Raw genomic sequence first — 11009 nt, 5'->3', positions numbered from 1 at the left:
AAAACTTTACTCATGTTCTTCTCCCCATTGGAACATTCCCTTTTTCAAATACTCAATGATGGGAGCTACAATAATACTAAAGTGTCTGATAAATCGCCTGTAGAAAGTTGCTAACCCATGGAAATGTCTTATGTCCGTGACGTTTGTTGGGGACGACCACTCCCTAATGGCTTTCACTTTTTCCTCATCCACCTTAATCCCATCCTTACTTATAATGAACCCTAGGAACAACAAATTATCGCTCATGAAGGTGCACTTTTTTAAATTAGCATATAATTTGTTTTTCCTCAATGCATTCAATACCTCCCTGATATGTCCGAGGTGTTCAGTGATAGATTTGTTGTAAATCAAGATGCCATCAAAATATACCACAACAAATTTACCAATAAAAGGAGTACTTGATTCATTAGCCTCATGAAGGTGTTGGGTGCATTAGTTAGTCCAAAGGGCATGACTAACCATTCAAACAATCCATCTCTACTCTTGAAAGTTGTTTTCCACTCATCTCCGAGACGGATCCTGATCTGATGGTAACCACTCTTGAGATCGATTTTGAAAAAGACTACAGCTCCATCAAGTTGATCCAGCATGTCGTTCAGCCTGGGAATGTGAAACTTTTAGCCAATAGTGGTCTTGTTAATGGCCTTGCTGTCGACACACATTCTCCAACTCCCATCTTTCTTAGGTGTTAATAATGTTGGTACTACACAAGGGCTCATGCTAACTTGAATATGCCCCTTTCTTAGTAATTCTTCTACATTTTCCTATAAAATCTCATTTTCTTTAGGACTCATCCTGTAGTGTGGGAGATTAGGTAGACTAGCACCAGGAACAAAATCAATATGATGCTGGATATCTCGCATGGGTGGGAGCTCATTAGGTAATTCATCAGGAACTACGTCATGGAACTCATCGTTTAGCCCTTGCACTTCCACTGGAATTTTGTTTTCCTCTAGTGACTCATTCATGCTTTCTCCCTTCACCACCAACAAATGGACCTCGCGGGTATCCTTGCATTCCTTTAAAAATTCAGCATGGTGATGTGTAATGGTAAGGAAAATTTTCTCCTCTGCTTTTGAAGCCTTTGGTGAATTCTTTTCTGCCATGGGTAATAAGGTGTAGCGTACACCCTCTTTTTCAAGCTGGTAGGTATTCTTCCTACCTAGGTGTTTTGCATCTGTATCAAACTGTTAGGATCTTCCCAGGAAAATATGGCAAGCATCCATATCCACAATATCACAATATACCTCATCATTGTACTTACCAATGGAGAATGGGACCTTGTAGCGTTCCTCCACTTGTACGCCGCCAACTTCCTTGATCCACCCAATTGTGTATGAGTTCGGATGCTTCTCAGGAAGTAGTTGTAATTTCTGTACCACATCCCTGCAAATAATATTTTTCTAACTACCACTATCAATAATTAAATCAAATAATTTACCATGTACAGTGCATCTAGTGCGAAACAGTCGGTGTCATTGAGTGGTATCTTTGCTTCTTTGGGGCAGCATCAGTTTCCTCACAACACGTGTATTCTTCATGCTCATAGGGACCTTCTTCGTCCTCTCCATCAGGTCCACAATATACTTCATCATCAACATCTTCTTCATCCTCCCTCTCTATCATGTTAACTGCCTTCCTTCTAGGATAGTCACTAAACCTATGCCCAACTTCATTGCACTTGAATCACTTAAAAGAAGCTGGTTTTGCATAGGGATTACTAGGTTTAGGAGGTTTTGAAGTGTTACCTTGAGTGCTTCCTCCCGTGGCGATCTTACTGGCGTTAGATGTATTTGGCGGGTGGGAGGGTTGTACTCCCAGGGCTGGTTTGCTCTTATCAACTGCTGCTGGTTTGTTGTCGCTCCCACTGCACCGTTGATGGCTATCGGCTCGGGTCCTTTCTTGGAACATTAATTCAGCTTTCAAAGCCAAGTTCCTTGCTTCCTGCACACTAAGAATCATATGGACGCCAATCTTGTCTCTGATAACGAGTCTCAAACCGCTCAGATAACAGGCTGTCTGCTAGTTATCACTTTCAGATAGCTGATTTCGTTCAGCCATTCTCAGAAATTCTGACATGTACTGATTGACACTTTTTGTTCCCTGTGCACATCGTTGATATGATTCAAACATATACTGCTCATAATCAGGGGGTAAAAATCTACCTCTTATTAGTTGCTTCATGCGCCTTCATGTTCGAACTGGACCTCTTCCTTCTCTAATCCGAGTCTCCCTCATTCATTCCCACCAAATAGATGCTCCTCCCTTCAGTTGGAAAGCTACTAATTTCACCCTTCTTTCTTATGGGATCTCCATGTACTCGAAGAAACGGTCGACCTCGGTAATCCAATCTAGAAGGCCCTCTATATCTAGATCCCCACTAAAAGTAGGAATGTCCCCCTTGAGTTTAAACTCGTCATGATTCTGACGAGGATTAAAATTGTCGGGGTTGCGCCAATTTCTACCGTTTCTGTCATCGCCGGGAAGAACTGGAGCAACGCCGAGCTCTAGTTCGTTGTCGCTATCATCATCAAGAATAGGATTCCGGGGTATGGGGTTGACGAGTGGTCTACCATGGTCGTCTCCTCCGGTTGGGTTATCCCGGTTCCTTGGAACATCCTCCCGCAACAAAGTTCGCAGTTATCTAGCGATCTTTGCCAATTGTTGCTCAATGTTACGCGTGGCCGTGCGTTGCTCTTCGATTGCTCCCCAAACAGCTTGTAACCCCTGATCTCCGTCATTGGGTTGGTTGCGACTGCTATCATCTTGATTAGCCATCTGACTGGATGAACTTCCACTCTGATACCACCTGACGTAGCGTGATGCGTTCGACCGGGCTGACTATGCAAGCACCCGGACGATCGGATCGGCTTCGATCTTGAAGCCTTATGAAAACTAGGCGTAGCCTTAGTAGAGAGAGGAAATATGGCGAATAAAATTCTTGTGTCTATTGAGCTTAGAATTGTTGATATTTATAATACATCTTGGAACTCATAAAGTAAATAGGAAAGTGAAGTTGTAAAAGTCTAAAACAACTAAAACACTTAGTCTTCTAGCTAGGATAGAAGTCCTCCTTGATGCTGCCTCGATCTCGTCCGTCCGATAGCCACTTAGCCACCGCCCTCCAATGATGCCTTGATATTCATCGTCCGATAGCCACCGCCCTCCCATGCTTATCCAACGCATGGTTGTCACTATTATCCCTTGCGTGATTTCCGCTAGAGGGTACCGTCCGATGCATGATCTTCTCTGGTCGTGGTGGGTGAGCTGGCTCTCCATCACAAATCCAACCTCATCGTTCCTTATTCTATTCCTATTTTTCCCAATGGTGGTAATAGTATGAAAAAATTTATTATTTCCAATTAATTCTTGACTTTTGAGCAATTCCTTTTGGTTGAGACAAATATCTCTAATAAGGGATGTGATTTCTCCTAAGGCTGCATTTGTTTGAAGTGTAAAATCATTTTTACATCGATGAAAAAAGTGGTGTCGGTTCAGTGGTCGATGGAAAATGAAACTGAATGCATTTGAATTTTTACACCGAAGGCGTTTGATTGTCACAGTGTAAAAGTGAAGGTTCCCACTCTGTTTCTGCTCTGAAACTCTTCCTTTTGTTGAACCTAGCTTTTGCTCTCTGGAACTCTCCCTGTTCTGAAATTCTCTTGGGTGGCTTCTGTTTCTGCTCTGAAACGTTCTCTTCCTCCAGCCTCTGGCAGAGATCCAAAGAGGGCTACAATTGCTGCATCCAAATGTCTTCTCCACCCACACCACGACTACAATTGCTATCTCTGTAATGAAGATGCAACGAAACTCCTGGACTTGAGTTCCAGGAACGGAGAGGTCAAGAAAACTTGAATGGGAACCCAGTTGCCTTGCGCCATGAACGAGAACAATTGCTTTTCTGTGCTCTGAGATGGTCGAACCCAACTGACCATTGCAGCGCTAAGAAGAGGTGCGAGCTCTGATTCGTTGCCATTTGGTACCGACCTGGGTGAAGGAACAGATGGAAACTTCTTACGCTGGTGAAAAAGCTTGCGGCATGAAGGTTGAGTAGAGAAGGTAATGTTTTGTTCAAATATGATTGAGCTGCGTTGCTCGTCTTGCAAATCTTCGCAGTTTAATATAGTCCACAGATTTGCAACACCGATGGTGGAGTCTTCATTGTTGGAAACTTAGATTCTCTGCTCTACAGTGGAACACCGATGCAAGTGAGATATCCAAAAGAAATAGTAACTGATGGGAGAAGGGGGAGAACTACTACTACCGGAAGTTGCAGTGGCAGGTACAAACAGACGAGAGCGAAACCAGGGAGGAAGAAGAATAAGAGGGAGAGAGAGAGTGTGTCCATCGAGTTTTGAGAAGATGGAGTTTTGCATCGATTTTATCGGTGATAACATTCCACTGATTTTCAATATAAAATTTACCTTTACACATATCTATGATATAAAATAACATATCATCCATACGTTAGTAAAATTGAACTAGAGTATAAAATTTACGCTGGTTCATATTTACACTTCAAACAAACGCAGCCTAAGAACTTGCCACTAACCCTTAACTCTATGGCAAGAGTTTCCAATCAAACTTACTTCTCCATATCCTTGTTTGTGATCGAATCAATACACATAAATATAAAAGAAAAACAAATTTATTTTAAATAAAAATATTAGAGTTAAAAACATTTTGTGTATGCACCAATCCAGTGGTGGAAAGGTTGATTTGCACACTAAACCGTGGATCACGTGGGCCTATGACCACTTGTTTCTTCAGAGTGAATAGTGTGGCTCATACTTACTATGGTGAGACATGGTTTAGCTCTTTCACAAACTTTTACGTGGACTATAATTTCTGATTTCCTTGCCTCTACTGTTAAGTCAAGTTGAACAATAAACCAATCTTTGTGTCAATTTATTAGACTTCTTAGGGCTTATCTAACCTCAATACTTATTAGTGATGAATAGGTGTTAGGCATTCCAAGGAATATGTTATAAACCATTGTACATGAGTATCTAACCTCAAGGCATTCCAAGGCTCATCTAACCTCAAACCTAGCTAATCCGGTCATAAAATTATTACTCTGTGTTAGGAATGTAATCTTTGATTGACAATAGTGAAATATTGCAAAAGTTTTTTAGTGGGTTCAGACACAAACTGCCAAACCATATATAAATCTTGTGTGTTTTTTCTCTGTTATCACACTTTTTTTTTTGTTTATAATTTCTTTGATCTAGCAGACTAGCACAGCAGTTAATGAGCTATCCCAGATAGAGAGAACATGGCTCATAGCTAAAATCCTTAAATCAATCTACCAAGGGGAAGATCAAAGGGCGGCAAAGAATGTGCATATCCATTGGCTCATAGCTATTAATCCCAAGTTGACAATAAACCAATCTTTGGCTTGTTTGGGGTCAAGGGAGACAAGTTGTCAAGCCACTCGTGCATACAATATTATAAATTCTAATTTTGTCGGTCTTCATTTCCTGTTTTACATGTCTATTTTTGTTGGTATTTTTACAAAATTTATTTTGACATTTTCATTCAAAAATGGTTCTATGGTGTAGTGGTTAGCACTCTGGACTTTGAATCCAGCGACCTGGGTTCGACTCCCGGTAGGACCTTATTTTTTACATTTGGATAATAACTTGGTCTAGATGTAACTTGAAATTCGAAATATGATTACATTCAACATATAATACATAAATTTTATATGCTTTCCAATAATATACAGGTAGGGGAGGGTCCTTTAGCCCAATATGTACCGGGTTGTAGAATCCAAAAACCCGTCCTTCAAGCAAAAAAGAAGAAGAAAAAAAAAAAAAAAAAACTGCCCAATTAGGGCAGGTTGGGGTGGGTTCGTAGAAATTATCATCCTTTGATCATAAGAGTGCAATAGTCATTCAATTGGGCAGACAATAGAGATGCCTGACGATAGTAGCCTTCAGATCTTGCAGAAGATTCCTGAGGAAGAAAGGAGATGTAATATCGCCACAAGCTTGACCATCATTTTATACTACTAATGACCCACCTTCGGACACAGCCCCTACCAATGACTCATCAATTATAGTCGTATTACAGTTGCAATTGAGGTCTATAGAAATGCAACAGGATTGAAATATTACAAAGAAAACTAAATAATTTATGTGTATTCACGAGTGGCCTTGTCTCCCTTATGAGACTAAGTTATAAGATTATACTAGCAAGGGTCCATGTAGTGCACAAGATTTGTTCAGGGAAAGTGAAGCAATAGAAATCGATAATTATAATAGGGAAGAAATACATTGTTGTTTAAAATAATGAATCTTTATTTTAGTATTTTGTTATAAAAATATTTTAGTAATTTGGATTAATTATATTAATAATTTTTAACTAAAATAAAATTTACTTTTAATTAATTAATAAAGCAATTATTTTTTTTTCAAATCATTTGTTGGTGTTCTTTTATATTTTTTGATTTATTAATGTTTAATGTTACCATTTTTTGTAAATATTACTTAAATGTTTAAATTATTTAAATATTATTAAACACATAAAATTAAGCTATAGTTATAGTTAAATTAACTTGTAGATTAAGTTTTTTAGTCATAATTAAATTAATCTAAGCCCAAGCTTAAAGTTTAAGACTTTAGGTTGGGCTTTGGTTGATCCTCAAACTGACCCAACCCTCCAAGTTGCACCCCTAAGAGCAATGTGAAATTCATAATTAGATTGAACCAAACCGAGTATAACCTAGCATGTATTATTTTTTAGTTTTTAACTATTTTTAGATAAAAATTATTAGTATTGAAGCCAAAAGAGCTATGGGGGATGGACTACCCCCATTGTGTAGCCTAATGAGCCAAAAATAAATAAATAAATAAAAGATCTTAAGTCGGATTTTGATAGTATATTAACAGTTTTAAGGTTGCCTAATCCACCCCATCCCATCCGACGCTTCAAGCATAATAATATTTGTCTATACTTGAGACAGGGACAAGCTTGTGTTTGTTAATTATAAAACTATGATTTTTACAAATAAAAATTTTGTTTTATTTTAGGGGTTGCTTAGCTTGGGCCCTACATGCTAGGGTTGTCAATGGACTCTGAAAGTTTGATATCTGATTCATCTCCAAATATGATCATCTTGGATTTGGATGTTAGAATTTGCACTGATTAATAATCAGATAAGATGCAAATTTAACCCCATCCAATACAACTAAAATGCAAGTCCAATAAAAAAATTATTATTTTATGTATATATATAGTATAATTATGTATGCATATAGATATTACGTATAATTATATAAAGTTTATAATTGATAAATTTAATATTTTATATTTATATACATGTATTATACATATATACTTTATAAAAAGATTTAGTTTTTTTTTAAATTGTTTTAATTTTTTGGTAATTTTAAACCCAATAAGATGGTTGTGGATTAAATTTAAATCCAATCCAAAATCCAACATAATAATCGGATGTGGAAGTAGATCTAGAGATTTCATAGTCCAATGCAGATGTAGGTGCAATTAGATTCGATTTGAATATGATCTATTTACAACCCTACTACTAGGGGTGTACAATTGGTCGGTTTGGTTCAGTTCAGATAGAACCAAAGACCTAATCGGCTATTCAGTTTGACCATCTCTCCCAACCAAACCAGACTATAATTTAGAACCGAACCAACCCTAATCGAATTCAGTTCGGTTTGGTTTGGTTTTTGGTTTGATTTTAATAATTAATAAACAATTAACTATTAACCTTTAGTCTGGATTTTAATGAATAATTAATACAACTATGGTCATTTAATGAACAGTTGAATGACTAATTATTAAAGTAACTACACTCATTCTTCACATCTAGATTTTAATAATCTAGTTGTTTAGAGTCTTTGGGCTATTTAATTAACCATTATTAATTAAAAGCTAGAATAGACCCAACCGCCCAAAGCACAATGGGGAATTGTGAATTGAACATCACCCATTGTAAAAGATAATAATTATTAATTAATGAGTATAAAGTATTGAATTGAATATTATATATTTAATATACTTAATTAAATAGAACCACTAATTTGATTTTCGGTTTAGTTCAGTTGAAAATCTCAGTCAAAGAAAACTGAAACTGAAAATTGATTTTTTTAGAAAATAAAAACCGAAGCGAACTGATACCCAAATTAACTTAAACCAAACTAGCTTATTCATTTTGATTCAGTTCAGTTTTCGTTTTACCAACCGATTTTGAACACTCTTACCTACTACTCGCATTATGTGTATGTTTGGTGTAGATCTAAGCTAGACTTAGCTTAAAAGAAAATAGTTATTTGAGCCTAGAAATTTATAGGTATAGCTAGATTGGGCTAAGTTATAAATCATTATCCCTAAGTAGGAATCTTATGACATTTCTAATTGGTACATTATTAGTTTTATAATTTTAATTATTTTTTATAAGTTTTGTATGGAAAGCATATGGTTTATTTTATTACTTTTAATAAAAAATTTCCTTATTATTATTAATTTTAATTATCCTATTAATATTAGTTATCTTTAAATATAATTCAAATATATTTTAATTTTATATTTATAACTATTTATTTTTATTAATTTCTTCATTTTCAATAGTTGCTAGATAAAGACTTGCTAAAATTTAACATTTTTATCAATTTTGGTTATTAGGTTTCAGATTATAATTTTCTAACCAATTAAATATAATTTGAATATGAAACAAATAAATGAAATTTGGATGACTAGTCGAAGGCTCTAGCATTGACATAGAATTAGATCCCGCAACCAGCACTTTGGGGAAAAAAGGGGGTAAAGGGGAAAAGGGGAAAGTTATTGCTGAAACAAAAAAAAAATGAAATTTGGATGAGAATAAATTTTTTCTCTTCGGAATACAATAGACTAATAATGGAAGAGGCATGTAGAAATGAGTTTGGATCTAGTAGGCATAACATTGTAAGCACATTCAATGAGCACTTAATAAATATTCTAACAATTGTCAAAAGCTGTTTTTAATATTTTCCAAGAGTAGGTTGGGGGTATTTTAAGGGCAGGTGTCAGAAAATTTTCCAAGTGTTTGTTGGATGTGCTTACAATGTTGTGCCTACCTGATTCTTAGAATTCTCTCTCTCTCTCTCTCTCTCACACACACACACACACACATTATTTTTAGGAGATTTAACTATTTATGATATTTTCATTAACTAATTTTTAAATTGTTATTTGTTTACAAGATGGGTTGGGCCCATAATGGCCATGAAATTTGTGGGCCTGATATGGGCCCAGGCTAAGCCAGACTGAAATGATCACCCCTAAGCAAAATTCTTTTGGTTTATTAGATTAACTAGTCAGGTCCCATGCGATGTATAGGCTTTATTTATAACATTTCCAATTAAATGGTGTTGAACTAAGTTCAATTCAAGTATTTTTTTTCTTGGTTTATTATTATTTTTGTATTATTTTAGGTAAAATTATAAAAAATCCTCTTATAACAATTCTATAAACCACCTTTGTGTTTTGACCCTAACAAAGGCCTCTCCTATAGTTTTGAAAAAAATGCAAATACCTTATTTCCCTTGGCTTTTAAGTAATAAATACATTAAAATTACCAAAATACCCTTATCATTGTTAATGCATTATCATACATAATTTAAAGTTTCAACCTTACCTTTCACTAATTAATTTTGCAAGACAACTTTCAAAAAATCCTTACTCTTCTAGTCTTGGACAAAGTAAGATAAAAAGGCTGAAATGAAGTAAAATTAATGCATTACATTAACAATTTTTATTTGGAATGCTGACAAAACGAAGATTGAAGGTATTTACACTTTTTTTTTCAAAACAATAGGGGAGGTTTTTGCTAAGGTCAAAACACTAGGGAGTTTTATAGGATTATTAGAAAACATAGGAAGGTTTTTATAAATTTTCTTATATATAAATGGAATTTAAATTGATTTTAAAATAATTAAGCTATATTTAAAATTTATATTTTATTAATTTTTGAAATTAATAAAATTGAATTTATTTAAGTATATTAAGTTTTTATTGAATTTAAAATTCTTATGGAATCTAATTAACTATAAATTTTTAGTTTTTAGAAGAACTTAAGTTGGTTTAAAATTAAATAAATTTAATTATAAAACTATTAATTCTTTGATTATTTTATATATTTTTTATGTTGATTTTAAATTGATATTTGTTCTTAATTTATCTTATTCCTTTTTTAATTAAATTATTTTTATTATATTAAAAATATATATTTATCAATAACAATAATTAATAACTATTTTTATTTTATTTAAGTAACTTACTAAATTATTTTTATTATGGCTAATTAATTTTTATTATTTTGAAATAGAACATAAATGGATTATAATTTTAAATGAAAGTATATTATTGAGTGTAATAATATATCAATGAATATCTTAATTTCAATATAATTAATGTTTACTAATAATTACAGTTTAATGCAAATTTATCTAATATATATAAAATTATAGTTAAATTGAAATCGATGTATATATATATATATATTGTATGTATATATAGATAGATAGATAGATAGATAGAGAGAGAGAGAGAGAGAGAGAGAGAGAGAGAGAGAGAGAGAGAGAGAGATTAGTGGCATGAGTTTTTGAAGGAGAGAGTGAATAAGTGAATTTGAAGAAATTTAATAAAGTAATTGAGAGGAGGGAATTAGTGGAGTGAGTTATTGTAGGAGAGAGAGTTAACGAAATGATTAATGAAGAGATATAATCCAAGGAGTTAATGAGAAACTTAGGGGTTGCCATGAGCCAAGCTTCTCACTAGCTATTCAAGCTCAGATTGGCTCGATTTAAACTGAGCTTTGATCTTGATATATAAGCTTGTTTGCTAGTTGAGCCGAGCTCGAGCCCAGAAGCTCGGCTAGTGAAGCTCGCGAGCCTAGTATAATAAATAAATATTTTTTTATTATATACATACATACATAAAAATAAATATATATATATATATAAAATAAATATTTTATATATAATATTTTTATTTTT

The 11009-nt window shown here is 34.3% G+C and overlaps 1 non-coding gene across 1 annotated transcript; it reads left to right on the top strand.

Moving 5' to 3' along the window:
* Positions 1-5546: 5546 nt before the first annotated feature.
* TRNAQ-UUG (transfer RNA glutamine (anticodon UUG)) lies at positions 5547-5618 on the top strand. The gene has a single exon. It is a non-coding gene; the product is annotated as a tRNA-Gln (tRNA).
* The last annotated feature ends 5391 nt before the right edge of the window (positions 5619-11009 follow it).

Source organism: Nelumbo lutea, chromosome 4 (assembly GCF_056320005.1).
Source record: "Nelumbo lutea isolate HS-2025 chromosome 4, American lotus-T2T, whole genome shotgun sequence".
Lineage (NCBI taxonomy): Eukaryota > Viridiplantae > Streptophyta > Magnoliopsida > Proteales > Nelumbonaceae > Nelumbo > Nelumbo lutea.
This window is presented reverse-complemented; position numbering and strand designations above follow the sequence as displayed.